Genomic DNA, 19746 nt, shown 5'->3' on the forward strand with positions numbered 1-19746 from the left:
CATCAAGATTATTATGGCAGCGTGAATCAAGCGCCACCAAGAATCCAAATTATAACCTTCAAAAAGCAGCACAAGTTTACAGGAAAACACCAAAATTCCCTCATATCAAATGCAGACAGGAACCAGCACGTCAGGGGGTGCTCTTTCTTTTCTTTTTTAATCTCCCCCCCCCCTCTCTCTCTCTCTCTTTCTTCTTTTCTTTAATTTCATTTCCAGTCGAGGGAGCACAGTTTCTCACCACCAGATGAACGCGGTGATACGCGACCAGGACAATCCGATTAGGAGAGTGGGTTTAGCGCCTGAAACGCAATTTAAGAAAGAAAGAAAAAAAAAAGTTTTTTTTTTTTTTCATTTTAAATGGATAGGACCGTTTAAAAAGAAGGCGATCAGGTAGACTTCAAAGGGCTGCCCTGTTCATCTGAATGAATTATTTCTAAAGGACGGGGGCAGGAGAGCGTGCAGAGCATCGAAAAGCTCCTCCAAATCACAAAACAGGAGGAAAAATAAAACGTAAAGCGCAGTAATCCACGGCATCCAACTAACATGAACTAAAAATGTGGAATTAATTTTTTTAAAAAGTGTATAATGCGATGACTGTAAAGAGGCTGAGTTGTTCTGTGTGTTTGCACATACATTATAGAAAAAGTCTTCGATCCTAATGTCATTTAGGCCAGAGCCACACATGGATTTCTTTCCGTTTCCCTCCCGCTTTAACATGAGACATTCTCCGTACCTTTTGCGACCCCGCGTCCATCTCGAACCCCGCAACCGCATGTAACTTTTGCCCTCTCTCCGATCCTCCGTCCTTCATGCGGTCCCGCTGCGTGTCCGTGCGTAAAAGGCTCCCATCAGCGGCGTGGACCCGACGACTCCTCGGAACAGCGAAACATTTTTATCCCGCATGGGTCCCCGTCCTCCGTCTCCTGCGCGCTCTCTCCGTCCGTGCGTCCGCACTTTTTCACCGGGGTGTGCGTGCGTGTGTGTTTGCGTGAGTGAGAGCGAGAGCTCCGCCGCTTCCACTCAGCACAGTCCGCGGCGCACCGGGACCGAGGAACGCGGCTCCCCGCTCACACACCGTCTCCGCGCGGCGAGGACGCACTCTCCCGATCCGCTCCGGCGGGCCATGGCGGCCAGCTGCGTCCGTCCGTGTGTGTTTTTCTTTAAAAAAAAAAGAAAGAAAAAGAAAAAAAAAAGAAAAAGTCGGGAGGCTCAAGTCTTCTTCTGCCTGCGCAACTCGGAGCTCGGACTCCCTGCGAGCTGTTTTCCAAGATGGATTCAGTTGATAGTGCGACGTGCCTGCTCCGCTCACCTCTCCCTCCCTCTCCTCTCCTCTCCTCCGTCCCTCCGCCCCCTCCTCACGGTGAAGAATGCCTCTCCTTCCAGCAGCTCCGTGATGGCTCCAAGCCACAGATCCTCCCCGCCGCCTCTCAAACTGCACAAAATAGTTTGCCTCTCAACAGACTTGATCCTTGCGCGTTATTCGCCCAGCCTCCCCCCTCGCCCCGCAGCGATAACACGGCTTTCATTTGCGCTTCATGCACAAAATCCAGGCATTCGACTTGGAGTCACATCCACGGTGAAAAACCCCCAACAAAACAACCCCAATAACCACAGAAGATTCCTTTATTTCTTTGGATTAGTGGATTTTGGTGGCTAAAACCTTCAGCTGCACTGTTCACTATGTGTTGGTATTTTATTAGCTCAAACTCGCTTGAAAGTTTGGTTTTAATTCGTGATGTGATCGAGTTAAAGAGTGAAAAGCTGAACCCCTTTGAGTTTTTTCAGAGTTTTCCACGGGTATCTGGATCAGCCCTCACAGCAGAACTAATTTAACAAAGATTTTTAGCATTAAAGTTTAACCCTTACCCTACATCCAGTGGCGAAAATAGCATGAATCGGGGCCTGGGCAGACTCTTCCTCTGTGTCCCCCCTAAACAAAACTGAACACATCCTCTCTGCCTGAGTTTAGAAAGGGCTTAAAGGGGCAGTAGCCCCGTCATCTCTCCCTCATTTGTTTTGTCACAAAGTATTTTATAGGACCACAAAGAAAACATATCACATGAAGTTTAATTTGTTTTAGTTTTATTAGTGATGAGAATCGATTAAAATCTTTAATTGAGCCGTAATTTATCATGCTTAATCACATTTTAATCAAACCATTTAACAACAACATTAACATTTTCAATTCAAAAACCCTTTTTTTGTTGCCAAATTATTGAATGAATAGAGAGATGAGCTCAACGACAAAGATATTAATTTTTTAAAATCTGTTAAGGTTATTCAGCCATTTGATTGGTGCAAAGTGCTATTATATCTATTTAGCTTTCAAGTGTTTCCCTCATCAGCCATGTAGCTTCTTTGACACTTCTTTAGAAATGTGGATGCTAACATTAGCATTGGGTACACTTGTGCTGCTGGAGCCTCGGTGATGGGCCACAACAATCGTCTTTTCTAGCATCGGATCATTTTTTGAAGCAAAAATGAACACAGAGTGTTTTAAAGTAGCACCAATTCATAATTATAACTTGTAAATGGGACTTAAGTCACTGCTGTGGTTTATAGGCTTGGATTAAGAAAAAAGCTCGGAGTGATACGACTCCCAACTGTTACAATTAAAAATCTATTACATCTATTAGGTGCTAGCTCCAGTAGAATTAGCGTTACAAACCGACGTCAAAGTATTTCTCTGAATTTTATGGGAAATGGATATTGTCTAATAGCGTGTGTGCAAATAACTCCAACTTTCAATGTTCCTTGACTGTGGCAGCCATGTTGGATTTACAGTCATAGTTTACGACTTCCAGCTGATTTTCAGCTGGAAGTCGTAAACTATGACGTCGTATTTCAGACGTCATACGACAAATGTAATCCACTGAAACATGCACAACTATATTCCTTAAAGCAAGGCACACTTAGCCACAAGCGCTAGCATGAAATACATACAAAATCCTACTTCTCTCTCTTTTTTTTTCTCTCATGCACTCAAAATAATGTTTAAAAAAAACAAGTGGGGAAATAAAGCATAAAAGTTTTACACTTTTTTCCAACTAAGATAAACCCAGAGGTGGAGTTAAGGTCGTAACATTTGACCCTAATCAAACATGTTTGAACATCTTTAATGTTGAAATGAGTACATGATGTGCTGGATTGTGCATTTAGAAACGAAACAGAAATAACCACTGATTGAGTCCGCATTCGTCTCGGTCATTACTTCAATTGTTCCCAGCGCAAGTCAAACACCAGGAAGTAATTACAGCCTCAACACTGATGACAGTCGTCCGGTGAATTGTTTGTTGGAACCCTCCATGCCCTCTTATGCAACCAGGGTCACTTTCAACTGTGACAAGCTGATGACTCCACGCTTTATCTATCCGATAACCTCTTCTTCGCCTGTCCAAACCCTAAGATGTCCCCGCGTGTCTGTTGCGCTCCTTATCTCCTCTACTCCTCCGTCTCACCTTTCCACCCTCTGGTTCTACTCACACAGAGAATGCAGTGGAAAAGCAACCAAAATTGACCTATAAACTATAAAATTTACGTTTTTAGCTTCTAAAAACATACAGGGCTGCGGCAACAGATGCTAATGTTTTAGGAAGCCAATGGGAAAACATTAAACTATAAGTTACACCCTGGCCCTGTTTGGTACACCCAGGGGATTTACTACTTCAGCCATAATCTTATAATTTATGGATCAGAGTGCCAAATATTTGCTAGTAGTTAACATAGCTTAAAAACTTAATGGCGCTAGCATGACTATGATCAAAATATTCAATTTTTCATCACACCGTGCAGTGAATGAACGGATTTGACTCTGTAGTGTTGCCCATTCATCTGTTATTGTAGAGAATAACTTTATAAATGTTAGATTTTTCAGTGATTGTGCATCTTAATGCTGTTCTTCTGATATGGGCATTTCCACCGCCATCTTGTAATGAAAAACATTTCTCTTTTTAAAATGAAAAAATAGTAGTCAGATTAAGTATAGTTTATAAACAGTTGTTCCTTAAGTAATTTAGATTTTTGAACGAGTGATAAGAGTAGCACAAAGTAATCATGAAGAGAGTGAATCTGTAAAGTCATGGCTTTAGCTGCTAGTTGAGCATTTAACACTCTGTCAACACAGAGAGGAGAACAATATAAAAGTGGCAGAACACTTAAAAGTATTTTAAATGCTTTTGCCGCCCCCTGGCAGAACGTTACCCTGGGCAGTGAGGCGTATTTCCCTTTTTTTAAAACAGGGTTTGACGGAAGTTGTCTTTTCACCAGATGCTCGACAGACATTTTAATCTCAACGCCGCTTCTAAGATTGTGGAAAGGGACCAATTTTGGCAACAGAAGCCAAAAAAGTATTCCCATCTCAGCTAGGTTTACACACTTTTCAGCATTTATTAACCAACTCACCTCTAAAAGTACAATATACCGACTCTTGATCTGAGTTGAATGTAATCCTGAAAGCTGAACGATGACAGAATATATACTTTATCTGTTTTAGGCTACGAAGAAACGATTCAGTCGTGCAGCAGGGTAGTTTATGGCCATTATGCAATTTCAGGCATCAAATTTCAGAGGAACATCAGTTTAAGCCATTTCATTTTATTGCAGTTTCTGTTTAATTTATATCCACCGAGGCAGAAAAGAAATGAAATACAAGTGAAAGCCATAAGACTTTCAGATTCAAAGGCCCCGGTTCTCCTTAAAAAAAAAAAAAATTAAACCTGTCATGTTCTTTGTTTCCCCCCCGTCTTGCAGTCGAGGTCAGAAAGGCACACGGGAGTCACAGGATCCACACGGGTCAGCAGGTGCACATTTTCCCTTTCATCTCTGCCTCCGGTTCCCGAGCGGTATTAATGTTTGACTTCTACTGACCCGTTCCAACATATACAAATCACACGCCAGACTGCCGGCAAGTAACAAGGCTCCCGTTTAAACCGCCGTCAGTCATTTCGCGCACGCGCCGCGACGCCCCGACTCGTCAACTCCGTCACGAGACAATTCGGTTGTTCCAAACGTCCCCTCCTTTCATGTCCAATCTCGTCTGCCTTGTCCCCAGGACGGACGGCTGTTGCGAAGCCCCAGTCCACAACGTTTAATTCCTTCATAAATCAAGCTTCTCTGCACGGCATGCATTATTGATTGAGTGAATTTAGAGGAAACGGCCTATTTTTATTTTCCCTTTGACGGACGTGCTTCGCGGCGGTGCACTTCGTTCGCTGCTGCATTATGGAATGTCTCTTTCAAGCAGGCAAATGAGAATAAAAATTACAGCTACCTGAGGGGCCCTGAGAGGACAAACACACCGGTGCCATTATACGGCCCGTTAATTTAATTGTGTTTATTGTTGCCAAGCAAAATAGCCGAGCCGGCATTTACGTGTGAAAAGGATGGAACAGTATTAGCGCTTTAGTTTTTTTGTTTGTTTTTATTTTAAAACAAATGTATTATTCGGATGAAGTGAGTCTGTTTGGTGCATGTTTTTAAGGTTTGATGACTGCATGCTGTGCACTGTATTGTCAAAGTATTCACACCCAATTAAGTTCTTAATATTTTGTGATATTACACTTTCAAATTTTTACGAACTTCTAACTTTTTGGTATTTTATGCATGCATACTGTGAAAACTGTGGCATGTGTGGGAAGAAGCCAGAGAGAACCCACGCACAGGGAGAACATGCAAACCGGGAATCGAACCCAGGACCTTCTTGCTGCAAGGCAACAGCTCTACCAACTGCGCCACTGTGCAGCCCTCCTTCTAGAGCCTGATCCATTAATTATTCTTGAGCAGCTTTTCTATTGACAAAAATAACCCCACAGCATGACGCTGCTATCACCATGCTTGAGCATGAAGGTGGTGTGTGCAGGATGTATAGTAGAGGCGGAACGAGCCAACATATCTTTATAGACATCAAATGGGTATAAATATTGGATCCATGCTAGCGCGGTAAGGTCGATTCTTTAGTTTCAAATTCCCTCTTTTAATTGTTTTTATTTTTAACGTTTCTCAACTCTACTTCAAAAATGTTGTTTTGATTTGCTTTCATATAATAATATTTTGCATTTTACTTAGGAAAAACTCACATAATTCATGTTATGTTATTAGAATATTTTATAGATCCCTATAAACTTTGCATTTAGTGCTACATTTGAACAAAATTATTCACAGGAAAAAAAACACAAACACCTAGAGGTCAGACGTTTAATGACATATCGAACTCAAAAAGTATCGGCATCAGTATCGGCGATATTTTTTCCTGTATTAGCATGGTATCGGATAAGTACCAAAATATGTGTATAATAGTGTATTGCATGTTTGCTTTTTTACATGTTTTCCAAAGAGTTATGTTTCACACAATGAGTGGTTGTCATGTCAACACATTCTTCCACCTGAGCCGACTCCTCCACAGGTGGAATTTAGTGAGTAATTTGATGATCTGTGGATTTTATTCAATAGAGAAATAGCAGATAAATAGGCAGGTGCATTTTTAAATAGCAAAACTGTAAAAAAAACATTTTCTTTTCATTTTCCTTATCCTACATTTACTCTACTCCATAAAAATATAAAGTACATTGGAATTTGTGTTTTTTTTAACGGGACAAAATGTAGGTATATTCAATCCCTTTGCAGGGCATTTTTTTCTATCCACATTCCATAAAGGCAGAGTAAAATGGTAAAACATCCATGCGCGCCCTCTCTCAAATCTCAGAGTGGAAATTCCCCCTGCCTTGCCCTGTGTTTTGGTGTGGCATATTTACTCGGCACGCATGTGTGGCGTGATAAAACTACAGATAGCCATGACCCCAGAGAACTTCAAAGCCTGCTCCGTCCATCTGCTCCTGCTCAGGCCCCAGACTCTAACGGAGAGTAGATGGGCTTTAAAAAAGAAAGAAAGAAAAAAACGATCCACTTAGATATGCAGATATGTTTCTCCTCCTGGTTGTATCCACTCCGGTCCCTGAGGACATCATTAGCTTATCACATTCCTCCCCGCCGCCCTCCTGCATGAATTTACATCTGGACACCGAGAGGCACTTCAAAGGTGCCAACAGCGTGAGTGTTTAAAAACCCCCTTCCCCTCGGCAAGTCTTGGCGAGACCCTTCTCAGGAGCCCGAGTGTGGGAAACCACAGTATCACGGCGAGCGGTGATGTAATCGGGCTGCGTCGCTCGAGATTCGCCAGGCTTTGAGGAAAAATATGCTGATTGTGTTTAGAGTGGGCGATCAATGCATTCATTAATTTCCGAGGCGGTGTAATTACGTCTGCCCCTGTCGATTATCAATCTACATACGGCTCACGCCGCGGCGGGGCTCCGAGGAGAGCCGACCAGACGAGTCAGTCAACAACACGCCGTATGTTTTGCTCATGGAGCACGGCGGCGTTTTACCCAGCTGTACAGAGAATGTTACAAATAAAGCTACAGCTCAGTTTTCCTTCAAATAGAGTATTTGTGTCTGTTCATTTTAAACATCAGGATGTCATTTGAGGCAGAAATTAACACTATTGATTACGTTTTCTCAAGAATGTGGCACATGAAAGATTAACGCTGTTACCATATGTTTATGTGTTTGTCAGAAGTTCATTATCTGCTCTGAGACCGAGTTCAACTCCTCATAAATGTGAAGAGCACAGCTTTCCATCTTACTTTTGTTGAATTTGCTTACATTGATAATATCTTTTTTTTGCTGTTTAAGGAGATTTTGTTGTTTGCTCTCCTTTCATATAGTGTAATAGCAACTGGTTGACCACTGGGCCAGTTTCTAAAGGTCACAAAGTCTCTTAACTGGAGGGAATACAGCAACTAAACAGGATATGATGTCATTTAGATGAGAAAACTCATCTTCTGAGATGAAAGGTTAAATTATATTCCAGCCACACCTTCTTTAATTGTTCAAATGTATCAGGGCTACAGATGAAAAACTATACTTACATTTTCTAACAACAATGACAACATTCAACATATTTTAACTGGGATTTGTTAAAGTGCAACACTAAGTAGGGCCTCATTTGCTCTTTCACAACAATCAATGCTGGATTTAGATGCATTTTTGCTAGTACCACAAGGAGATTATTTCACTTATGACATATTTCCCATGTTACAAGTGCAATGATTTACTAGTGGAATTAGTGCTTCTTCATCAATACTAAAGACTTTACTTAAAACAAGCCCAGATATCGTAATCAAAAGTTGCTTGTAATGCAATTTTGGCTTATTTCAAGTGTACCAAGATATTTTCACTAGAAATAGACTTGATAAGAGTTTGTGTTTTTGTAGTGTTTGTCCATTGTGGTGATTATATTGTCAATATGTTGAGACCAGGACATTTGAATCAATAAAGGACAATTGTGGGGGAGAAAAAAAAATATGTTAGAAGCTGCAAAAGACATGTTGGTTACTTTTATGTTAGAACGGCCCAGTCAAAGTCTAGACCTAAACCCATGTGAGAATCAATGGCAAGACTTGAGATATTGATAGCCACAAATGTTCTCCACCCAGTCTGACTGAGGCTGGGAGAAAATGAATTCATTCAGTTGCAAGATGTGCAAGGCTGGTCGAAAAACTTTTGATTCAAAACCTAGTTGTTGTTTTTTTTATGTATATGCTTTATTAGAAATTGCTTTGGATTTATTTCAAATTTAATGGACACATGGAAAAGAGGGAGGAAAGGGTTTAAAGGGAAAAAAGAGAGAAAGAAACAGAGAGAACATAAGTCAAGACCTGCAGAAAGAGGAAAAAATGGAGTTCTAATTTTGAAATAAAGGATGATTACAGATACATGCTCCAATTACAGATTATTTCTCTTTGTAAAATACATAATTAAAACAGTATCAAAGTGGCAATGCAATTTATTAAAGTTTGTGGTTTGTAATAAGAGAAAAAAAATGTAAAAGTATTCGGAGGACATAGATAATCTTGAAAGACACTGTACAGCAAAATGTCATGTGCGATATGACGCGTGGCGAGAAGATTTATCAGCAGAAGATTTATTATTTTTGAATTTAAAAAAAGTCTAAAATAGATGGGGAAGCTGTCAGAAGGCCTAGCAGCACTCAATCAGGGCCATTTCATATGCGACGGTGCTTGCAGTAAGCAAGGTCTGGGATGTGAATTTATCGAGGAGGGAGCGCGCGATCCTCGCTGACTGCTGCCCTGTGCTGATGCCAGGCTGTAAAAACACCGACTTGACAACAAGCGAGCCCCTGTAGTTCTGCTGAGAGAGGGATGGGAAGAGGAATGGCAGGAGGTGGGAGGGGCCGTCACAGACGGAGGGCAACCTTGGAGGTAAAAAAAAAAGAAGGAAAAAAAATCACTCTGACAGAACTGCCATGTCATCCTTGTCCTCCTACTGTTTGGTATATCAGATAGCTGCCATGTAATATATTTTTAACTGTAATGTTACACTGATGTGTTTGTAGTCAAAGTAACACAAAGCAAGCTGTTCCATTTAAGGTTTTCAGCTTTTCTCCTGACTGTTTTCTCCATTTAAAGCCCTTTGTTAATTTCATTTTTAAACCTGCATTGCAAAAAGTCAATAAATAACTTAATATTGATGAAAAAGTTATTGTTCCATAGGCAGATTATTTCACTAATAAGACATTTTCCCATGTCATAAGAGAAATAATCTGCCAACAGGATTACTGTTTTTATCAACAATTTAATAACTTGTAATTAACTTGTTAGTTTTTTGTCTTATTTCAAGTTTACTATAATATTTACATTAGAAACTAGACCAAAAATACTTGGTAAGATTTTATGTTTTTGCAGTGTGTCGCAATAACCAATTCACTAATTAATCTTAAGACAAATTAAAATTAGGTCAATTTAAATGGGTTTAACATTTTTTAGAGGCCAATTTTGTTTGGACTTCATAATCTGTTTTATTTATGGTACTGGTTGAATTTAGTTTTTATTTCCATCTTATTTATTGTTTTTGGTTTATTTTTTATTTGGTGGCTTTATTTTGTCTTTGGTCATTTAAGCATCTTCTAGTTCCTGTGTGACTTGTTCTTTACAAAATTAAACTTTATTGACCTTTGAGAGAGCAAACGTGCATTATTTTTGCAATTATCAATGTATCTACTTGAAAATGGTCTCAAAACAACAATATTGTTGTTTATCATAACAGTTTCTGCAACAATTTATCGTCCAGCAACATTTATCGTGACATGCCCAGTAGGACTTAGGAACGCTGCACATATTAAGACAGTTTCCATGGTGTGTATTAATCCATTTGTAGTGGTAAGCATTTTTCCATGGCGTCTAAAGTATTAGCAGATTTTAGCTTCTTGCTAGCAGCTGTCAATAACCCCTGTGTGAATCCATCGTCCTGCGCAAAACAACAACAAAAATCCAATCTACTTAAATGTTCTGGACTAAAATATCCCTGAGTCTAGAGAAAAGCAGCATAACAAGCCATTTGTGTATGGATCAGTGTGGAAACTTTGGAAAAATGTGCAGGAACTCTGATGCAGGTGTTAGCATTTTGAGTCTTAATAGCTTCACAGAGCCGCATTCCAAGCTTTCAAGATTGCTAGAAAAAATGACCATGTTGGCGTATCTGTGCTAAAGCTCATGCTGAGCTCAGCAGCTCAAACAATAACAATGACCTTCATTAGAGTGAATTATAACACTTACTTACTCAAAGTCCATTGTACTGTCATAGTGTATGAGTTGAGGAAGCAGAGGGGGGAGGAAAGCCAGAGAACAATGCACGCCGTGATTGATAGTTCAAAGGAGAACAAAGTTCTTTGAGACACTGATCTTGTATCATGTCGTCTCTTAATCTTTCTGCGCATGATGTTCGGCAACAAGGCCGGTCAGACGGATCAGCACTTGTTAAAAACAGCCTTGTCCTTCTACGAGCCATAAAAGGAGCAATGGAAAAAAAACAAAAAAAAAAAACAACTTTGAAGAGCTCAGCACAGAAGAGATGCAGTGGAGAAGAAAAATAGACAGATGCCAGGAAGGAGCGGGTCCCGGGGTCAGGCGAAAGATGGGCCTGATCCCACCTCCAATCCCCGCAGCTTTTCTTTTGTTTGAAGTCACATCTGGGCCAAATTTCCCCCGTTTCTGACTCGAGCAGAGAGGAAGTCTTCTGTGTGGGTGCGAGGAGGACGCGGCCCGCCGTGGCCTGCCGGGCTAAACTGTGCGAAACTCTGTAGCCGCCATGAGTCAAGGCAGAAGGGACAGAAGCTGGGGGGGTCACAGACATGTAGTCAGGGTTGATCACGGGGATCCAACGGTGAGGACAAGAATGTGTCAGATAAGTCATTCAGTGACACACAGGAGCGCAGACATGTTTAGACACTGAAGGCAGATAAGCAAGGAAAGAACTCGGGGGGTGGGGGGTATTAATCACTACATTTACCACATCATCTCAAACGCAGGTCAGCACTGACTCAACATACAGTGGACAAGAGAAGAAAGAAATACTCAATGAACTTCTCACCTCAATTAAAGTTTGCTCATAGCTTTGAGCTTTGACAATGAAAACTAAAATGCTACATAATATGAAATTAAAGAACTCATTGATGGAGTATTCCCTTAATTCTTTTCATAAACTTTGGTGTAATTTATTGGGATTTTGTGATAGACCCACCCAAAGCAGTGGATGTGAGTGAGGTGGGAGGAAAAAGATACGTTTTACAACTGGAAAACCATCTGCCGTAGAGCCAAAACAACATTGGTTGTGGGTCCTATTGAGCGTCGCCATTGGCTTCCTATGCAATTCTGCTCGATTCAAATCTCGCTTATCTGACCTAAGGACGTTCTTCCACATATTTTCTGTCCATAGCCTGACAACCGATACTTCTAACCTTTTTGGGTGCTTTTGCCTCTTGAACGGTTCCAAAACTCTGGATTTTTTCCAGCCCTCCTTGATATGTCCGAAAGTTGGGATCCTATTTCATAACCTAACTAGCTTAAACATCTGCAACCTGACCTGTCTGCTGGGCACCTTGATCTTCAAGATGCTGTTTGTTCACTATAGTTCACCAACAAACCTTTAGAGAACACCTGGATCGATACGGAGACTAGATCATTTGCTGAGATTACACTTTAGTAATTAGGCGACCTCAGGGGAACTTGGTTGCACTGGATTTTATTTATGAGTAACAGAGTAAAGAGGCCTCCATACAAATGCAAACCAATTTTTCTAGATTTTTATTTTTACTTCAGTTTTTTTTTATGAGAAAGGACAACTGCAGGGACATCAGTTCTATGTTTTCCGTGAATTTCGAGATATACTTTAGAATTGCGGTTGCAAATCATTGAGATGGAATTGGAAGCAGAGTGGTCTGACGCAGATTATTGATTCAATTATGAAGGAAGAGGGAAATAAGAAGTTATGGAAGCACGGTGACCCGTCACCTGCTTCTCTGCTGGCTATCTTTAGCTCAGTTGTTGCCGTAGTTTCACCAGAGCAGACCCAGATTCATTTGGAACCGGCAACATTCTGTCCAGAGAAATAATCTCCCCTGTTTGCCCTCTGCTTGACCTCATGCTGTTGTCCATAGAGGACAGTGAAAAAAAAAGAAAAAGTAGACATTTTAAGAATTCACGCACTGTAAAAGCCATATGCCTCTTTGTTTCCAACCAATTGTCTTTTATGCTGCTCATGTGAGTTCAGTAATTCTATTACAGAGGAGCATAAAAATAGGGACTTTTTTTTTTTGTTACATTTGGAAAAGTAATCAGTAGATTATTGCAAATGTAGCTTGCACATTAGTAATGGACATAAAGCATTTACAAAAAACAAACAAAATATCAGATTATGCAGACCAAAGCTGATGTATAGTGGGTTAATGAAGAAACATGACTTTATGATAGTATATAATATCCAAAAATCTCAAAAATAAATTAATGGTTCATTTGTCTTCGTCAGCAGTCAGTCTAATGCAATCCAATTATTTTCTTCAAATATGGGGATTGTTGACAAGCTTTTGTGGATTGTATTTTATTACATTTATTCAAATTTACAAGTACATACAAATACATTAGAGCATAACAGAAAAGTTTATTTTAAAGCAAAACTCATATTGAATGGTTCCATCAGGTAGTGTTATTCCACAAATAAATTTTTATTTTAACTTTTTTTTTTTAAGTACCTGCATATAAGTATAATTTAGCAAAAGGTTTTCAACCACAAGAATGTCTATACAGTGATAATTTAGCAAATTACTTCACCTCATATTTGTTCTTCTGGAGCTTTTTTCTACCAAACATTTTCTCCTTCCACTAAACTTTCCATTAATATGCAGCTAGCTTCATTAGATATTACATTTTGTAGCTTCTTTTTGTCAGTGGTACATTTAAATTATTTGAGACCCAATTAAAAAAAAAAAAAGTGTCCTTTTTGAACATTTTGGTAAAAAACTTTTTCCGTCCACTAAACTTCCAAATATTATGTAGTCTGCTTCATTAGAAGTGACATTTTGCGGCTTCCTTTTATGTTTGACAGTGGTATATTTAAATTGTTTGAGACCCAATTTAGCAAATCACGAACACACAGTGCCGTGTATTCGTCTACCAAACCTTTTCCTTCCACTAAGCTTTCCATTAACATGTAGCCATTAGAAATTACATTTAGTGACGTCTTCTTTGGTGATTTAAAAAAAAAAAGATCGAGACACTCACCTTTGGTTTTTTTTTATTATATATAATCTATAATAAAAGAACAAAACAAAACACAGACTGTGTCTGAAATTATCTGCATAGATGTCATTTGTTTGAGTTGAATCACTGTAGCAGTATTCTTTTTATAAAGCAGGCAAACTATTGAAATATACCTTTATAGTGTTAAGTGCATGTAACTCTATAATTAGAGGCATTAATCACGTTAGAACAGTAGCCTGTATGTAGAACAAGGACCTGAGATGTGAAGCCCGGTGCGTTTAAATAAATCTCAGCACAGCGGCGGCGTTCTGCTCCGTCTCAGCACCACCTTGATTTGATCGGGTCCTTGCAGCTGTTTAAAAGCTCCGCCTGCGCTTGAATGACAATCTGTGTTTATCTTTGGCTTTCCTCTCCAACTAATTAACTAAACCCCAGAACACCAAAACACACAGTTCCTCCAGAACCTTCCCCCCCCCCTGCTCTGACAGCTGACGCATTGTTGCGCCGTTTTTAAATTAGTGCCGAGTGGAAGATGTCTCACAACAATTTACACTCATGTGGCCTGAGACACTTATTAATTGCTGTGTTTTAATTAAAGGAGAAATTACTCCATCTTAAGCATATAGCGGAGTGTAACTGTCATGTTTGGGTTTTTATGTGTGAATTACAGGAGGATGATCGAGGGGACCCGCTGGTTTTCTTACTTTTTTTTTTTTTACCTGGATTTTTATTTCATTTATACTTTCTTTTTTTTTTTTCCTTTTAATTTACGACGGCAGGTTTTCGGTTATCAAACCGGATGCGGGGCACTCTGGAGATGAGGCTGTTCACTCCCGCTTCCACTTCTTCAGTTTCAGATGAAGCACTCTGCCAATCTCTATCCCTCCCGGAGACGTTTAATTGCCTCTGAAGCGGAGAGAGACGTTTTCAGGCTCGCGTTGCGTCCAAACGCAGGCATCGTTTTGTCCCCCAATTATCTATTCTTTTTGTTTTTTTTGTCATTCCCCCTTCAGCATTTGAAATGCTCTCACAGCGCGCGAGGTGGGAATTTGGATAAATCCAGATTACATCAGCAGGCAGGTGAACCAGCTCAGAGAAATAAAAAAAAACAACAAAAAAACCCCCACACAACTAAAAATATAATTATGCTGTCAGAAGCTGCAGCCTTTAATCCCTCGCCACACAGATACCGCCGCTTGTCTTCTCCCATCACCAGCCGAAATCCAATATTCTTATCCCAGGTCTTAATATGCGTTTCTTTCCTCTTGTTAATTCATCATCATCGTACTTTTTCATGTTATTTACTCTGGTAACAATCACAGTATTGGCCTTGGCACGCTCGAGCGTAATTTAATGCGCTGTGATATTAAAGTCTGGAAAGTGTTCATTTGCTTTCATTTCGGGAATATTGCTCTCAAGTCGAGGCGAAACTCCCCTCCGACAGACTTCTCTCTCTCTCTCTCATGCACTCGTGAGGTTCCTGCCATCATTCCCCCTCAAACTAAACGGCCCGGACAGCGTAACAAGAGACTGCACTGATATCAGGTTTTTTGTTTTTGCAGAGCCCTCTTCCCCTTTAAGACAATCTGCGGTTCCATCTGGTCGCCGTGGGTTTTTCGCCTCCCCGTCCTCATCAGCTCCCCTCCACTCGATGACCGGTTTGAGAGTAATTTTCTGAAACTTCCCGAGGGCATCCTTCGACGTGGATGGGAGCTTCCGCCCCACGTCGCTGGCAGGACGCTGCAGAGACGTCCAGAGAACGAGTCGCTCTGCCCGGCCTTCATGTCCCCATGAGGTACGATGGCCAAGAGGAGGAAGAAGAAGAAGAAGGGCTCGAAGCGAGCAATCAGTTCAGACGGATTGCTTTTCATGGCTCCTTCCTTCCCTCTCAGGTGGCAGTGGGCCCATCTCTGGCGCCTGCCACCATGCCCACGTTAATTGGAGCGTGCCGTTGTAAATGAATCGCACGTGGCTCATACCTTTATGATGGCTGAAGTAGTGGTTCCTTAGTTTGTCACATTAAAAGAACAAATCTCTATGAATTTTAACCAAGATTTTATGACACAATTGAATTTGAGTTGAAATGGTACATGAGTTTTGAATTGCTACAAATAAAAATCAGAAAGTTCTGGCATACAGAGTCTTTGGAGAATCTACCAGATTTGTACTAATAAGGAATGAAGGTTTGGTCAGTTCTTCTGTGCAAAATAGCTCAACGTTAGGTAGGATGGACAGCGTCTCTTTGGTAAAACTTGTACGTTTTTAATCTCATTGTGGCTTTAGCTGGGTTTTTAGCATTGTTGCTAATCTGGCTGTTGCCTTCCTATGGGATTCCGCTCGTTTCTCATCTCCCTTCAGTGCTCCGTCTGGGATTTCTCCTATTGAGTTAAATTTCTCCGGCAGAATTTCAACCGTGCCAATTGGCGAACAGAAGGGAAATTTATGAGCGATGTCAATTGGTTTTAAAACTGAGGTCTGTACGTAGGGTTTTTGTTTAGCAATGCCAGTGGAGAAAGCAAACGAAGCCAGTAAGTCAGTGTTGGATTTCCAAATGTTCAGCAATTGAAGTCAGACCAAGAAGAATGTTTGAGAAACGTTATTGCTGGCAAAGATGTCGTTCAGCTCAGTGTTTCTTTCCGTTCGCAGGTTGTTTACAGCCCACATAATTTCCGCCAAGCTTCATAGCGTAGCTTTGTTCACAAATTACATATGTGATAGCCAAACAGTAACGCTTTGGTAAAATCAGATCCAATCATTTAAAACTGCAACCGAGTTCATGACTCCAGCAAGCAATCGTTTCCCAATCGTCAATGGTCCAGATACTCTGTACGAAGCAAACGAGGGGCTGGTTTTCACCAGGCTTCGTTGTCCTTTTATTGGACGGTCAACGCTTTTGCAGCCTCTGTTACTATATTCTAAAAGTATTTTGTAGACAGCTATAAGCTTTGTCCAAATTTTTCAAAAAGGTTTAACAAAATAATTCAAAAGTCAAACCACAAAAACACCTGAAGGTCATTAGTTTGATGTTATGTCAAACATAAATAATATGTTTCGGTATTGGTATTAATATTGTTGATACTGGTCATGTATTCACTTGGTATCGGATCAATTCCATTACATACTCAGTATCGCACACCTACAGTATCAATACGTTTGCTAGGCACTGTATGAACATTACTGATTTATATGCTGTTTTGTTCACAAGTCTCTTCCTATTGACTCTTTTTTTCCTTTCAAGAAAAAAAAAAGGTGAAGGGGGTAAAAAAGGAGGAAGAGTAAAGATAACCGAGGTCAGGTGCTCATTGGCTGGAGTTCACTGTAAAATTCATGACTTTCCATTTTGGCTTTTTCCATTTGTCTCATCCCGTGGTCCACTCTCTGCTCTTAACCTGGCACAAAGCAGATTAATTGCTCTGTCGTACAAAAGGTAGGAACGGGCCCGCCGCCGTGCCACCACGCGTTAAGATGAATGCGTCCCAGCGTTGGTCTTTATTAGTTATTTATAAGGACCCACTGCCCAGAATAACAGCACTAAAAAGAAAGGGACAGGCTGAACCCGGGAGCCAGCGGCGGTTTCTGGCAACGCTCACAGGGAAGTAATAGGAAAGTGTTGACCAAAGTGACATTAAGCACGGTGCCCCGCCAGACGGCTCAATTGGGTTGTCATGTCAACGCGGCGTGCTTGTCACATAAACATCAGGCTTGGACAAAAGCTGTGTGAAGAGGATTTGCTTATTTTAATGGCTGCAAACGGATTAAAGCCATTTGAATTTGTTGGTTTTGGCACCGTTTTAAGTGTTCGTTGTTTCTTTTTTTTTTTGGTGTCGTAAAATAACAGAGTAATTTTATGGGAGACTCTGTAATTTTCACCACAAGGAACATTTATATATACAGTAATTGATCTCAAGGAAAAGAAAAAAAAAACTATAGAAATACTTTTTCTTTTTAATAACCAGCATCTTAAGGTTAACTGAAGGTAGACACTAGAGAAGTATTTCTGTAATTCTGCTTAATTTCATTTTGCTGTACCACTGTCAGCTCCTCTATGGAGTTCTCCAGGTGCCAGGTGTTGAAATAAAAACAACAACTCTGTTTTTCACGTTTATTTCATGCAGATGAGCTAGCGGTCGTTTTATGTGCGAAAACAAGCAGTACATCAGTTAGATGTACAAAAACCCATCAAACTAAGTTCTTCATAAAATAAAAAAACTACAGACAACCTTAAGCGTCCTCTTCATGAAACTGTTACATGGCAACAGTGTCTTCAGTCAGATGCTTCTACAGAACCACTGTAATACAGACTGCTACAGGAGCCAGAGCCGTCAGCATTTACAGCGACTTGATAACAAAAATTTAATACGAGTCACAACATTCACTTTACCTCTGGGATTAATAAAGAATACTTAACTTTTTTAATTGAAGGTGCAAATATACTAAAATACTAGAACCAAGAAATCCAAGGATAGACATTCGAGAAGCTTTGCTAAAATAGTTGACTCTGCATTCGACAACTCACTGAAATCAAAGTATGTTTAACATCTTTTCACCTTCATGTAATTAAGCACAATACAGATACTTTTTTTTATTTGATTTTATATCTAGAGTCTAGAGGGCCACATAAAAGCGTCTGGTGGTCTGGGTTTGGTCAGCGGGCCTTTAGTTTGACACACATTATCTATTGAAAAACTAACTTCAGAACTTTAATTGGAATAAACTATTCCCAACACGAAAAATGGTGTTGGCAGCATCATGGTGTGGGAAAGCTCTTATTAAGCACCTGATGGGCATTGATGGGAAGGTGAATGTGAGTATATGTAGAATGTCGGCAAGCCCAGTCCAAATGTAGACAAGTCTAGTGAAGAATCTATAGCAATACTGGTAAATTGTGGTATTTAGCTAAAAATTGTGCAAAAGATTAATAATCTTGAGGTCTCCAAAGTTAGCAGAGACATACCGTAACTTTTTTCCCCAGACGTTTGAAGGCTTTGGCAATGTGCTGCAGTTTTTCAGGAAGATCTCGTAAGACGAAAGGCACTCTACCAAAGTTTGAAGAAAACCATTAGTGAAGAGGAAACGCGGCATTCACTGCGCTTGTGGGGTTGGTTTGCTCCTGTCAAATTTGATCTTCCAGCAGGCTGGCATTGCGGGAGTTTACTGCCTGCGAGCTAATATTTAGTAGCGACTCGAGATGTCTGATAGCTAATGAGAGGACAGGCTTTCACAAAGCCACAGCGCCCCATTGATCCCCCCTTCTTATCATCAGCCTCATCAGGGTGCATTCACTAACTTGGCAGGGACCCTGATTGCATGGTTAGAAATTCAAGTGGTGGATGTATCAGGTTTGATATGAATATTATGCGGTTTGCCCACAGGGACAATTCCATTTGTAGAGCCTTACCTCCCTACTCTGGAACCTTTTTGCATTTGTCACTTTGCATTTGCTTTAAGGAGCGAAGCTTTTAAGCACTCCCAGTAACAGAAAGCATGCTTTGCTGGTGACATGGCTGTGATCTCTATGAAAGCCATCTGGAATATAAAAGTTCTCGGCTTGCGTTTTAAAAGCATGTTTTGTGCTTCTTTTTTTTTTTTATTTCCTGGTCTGTGCTGGGGTTTGGTTGGAAGCGAGTAAATCAGTTCATGCACACGCTGAAAACGCTATGAGGAAGACGATGACAACGCGTTAAATTTAGACGCAGCGAGAGTTAAACACTTGTCCGTCATCGCGGCAGCGCGCGTCCCCAGACGCCCCCTCGCATTTTCCCATCTGTGTATAAAAACAGATGTGGGCGACACTGTTCTTTGAGTGCGTTTTAATCTTCAGCCCCTCCCCCCACATACACATTAAAAAAAGAGTCTGTTTTTTATTAAATGCCGCGTCAATGTACGTAATCGGCCCATTAAACGGCACGTTTCGGGCTCCCGGCACGAGCCGTCCGCATGAGTTCGCCAACCCACCGCCGCGATTGGCGGCCTTGGCGCGCACGAATGCGAATGAGGGTCGGCTCCTGCTGTCGAGGGATTTGTGTACACAGGCTGTAAAGAGGGTCTGCGAAAACATTAACGCGAAACGGAGCGTGAACGCGCGCCGCACGGCTGGGATTTGCAGGTGCCTCGTTTCCCGCACACTGTAGGTCTTTGT

At 40.8% G+C, this 19746-nt stretch overlaps 1 protein-coding gene across 2 annotated transcripts in view; it reads right to left on the reverse strand.

The window, feature by feature from the left end:
- Positions 1–19746, reverse strand: part of LOC102216872 (leucine-rich repeat transmembrane protein FLRT2-like) — a 54282-nt gene that overhangs the window by 7288 nt on the left and 27248 nt on the right. The window contains exon 1 of one of the 2 annotated variants that reach the window (XM_023347668.1): positions 734–1358. The exons of the other annotated variant lie outside the window; for it this stretch is intronic. The gene's annotated coding sequence lies outside the window, so the exon portion shown is untranslated. Of the gene's footprint in view, positions 1–733; positions 1359–19746 lie in introns of those variants that run through there. 2 annotated transcript variants of the gene reach the window in all.

The sequence above is a fragment of the Xiphophorus maculatus genome, chromosome 15 (genome assembly GCF_002775205.1).
Source record: "Xiphophorus maculatus strain JP 163 A chromosome 15, X_maculatus-5.0-male, whole genome shotgun sequence".
Lineage (NCBI taxonomy): Eukaryota > Metazoa > Chordata > Actinopteri > Cyprinodontiformes > Poeciliidae > Xiphophorus > Xiphophorus maculatus.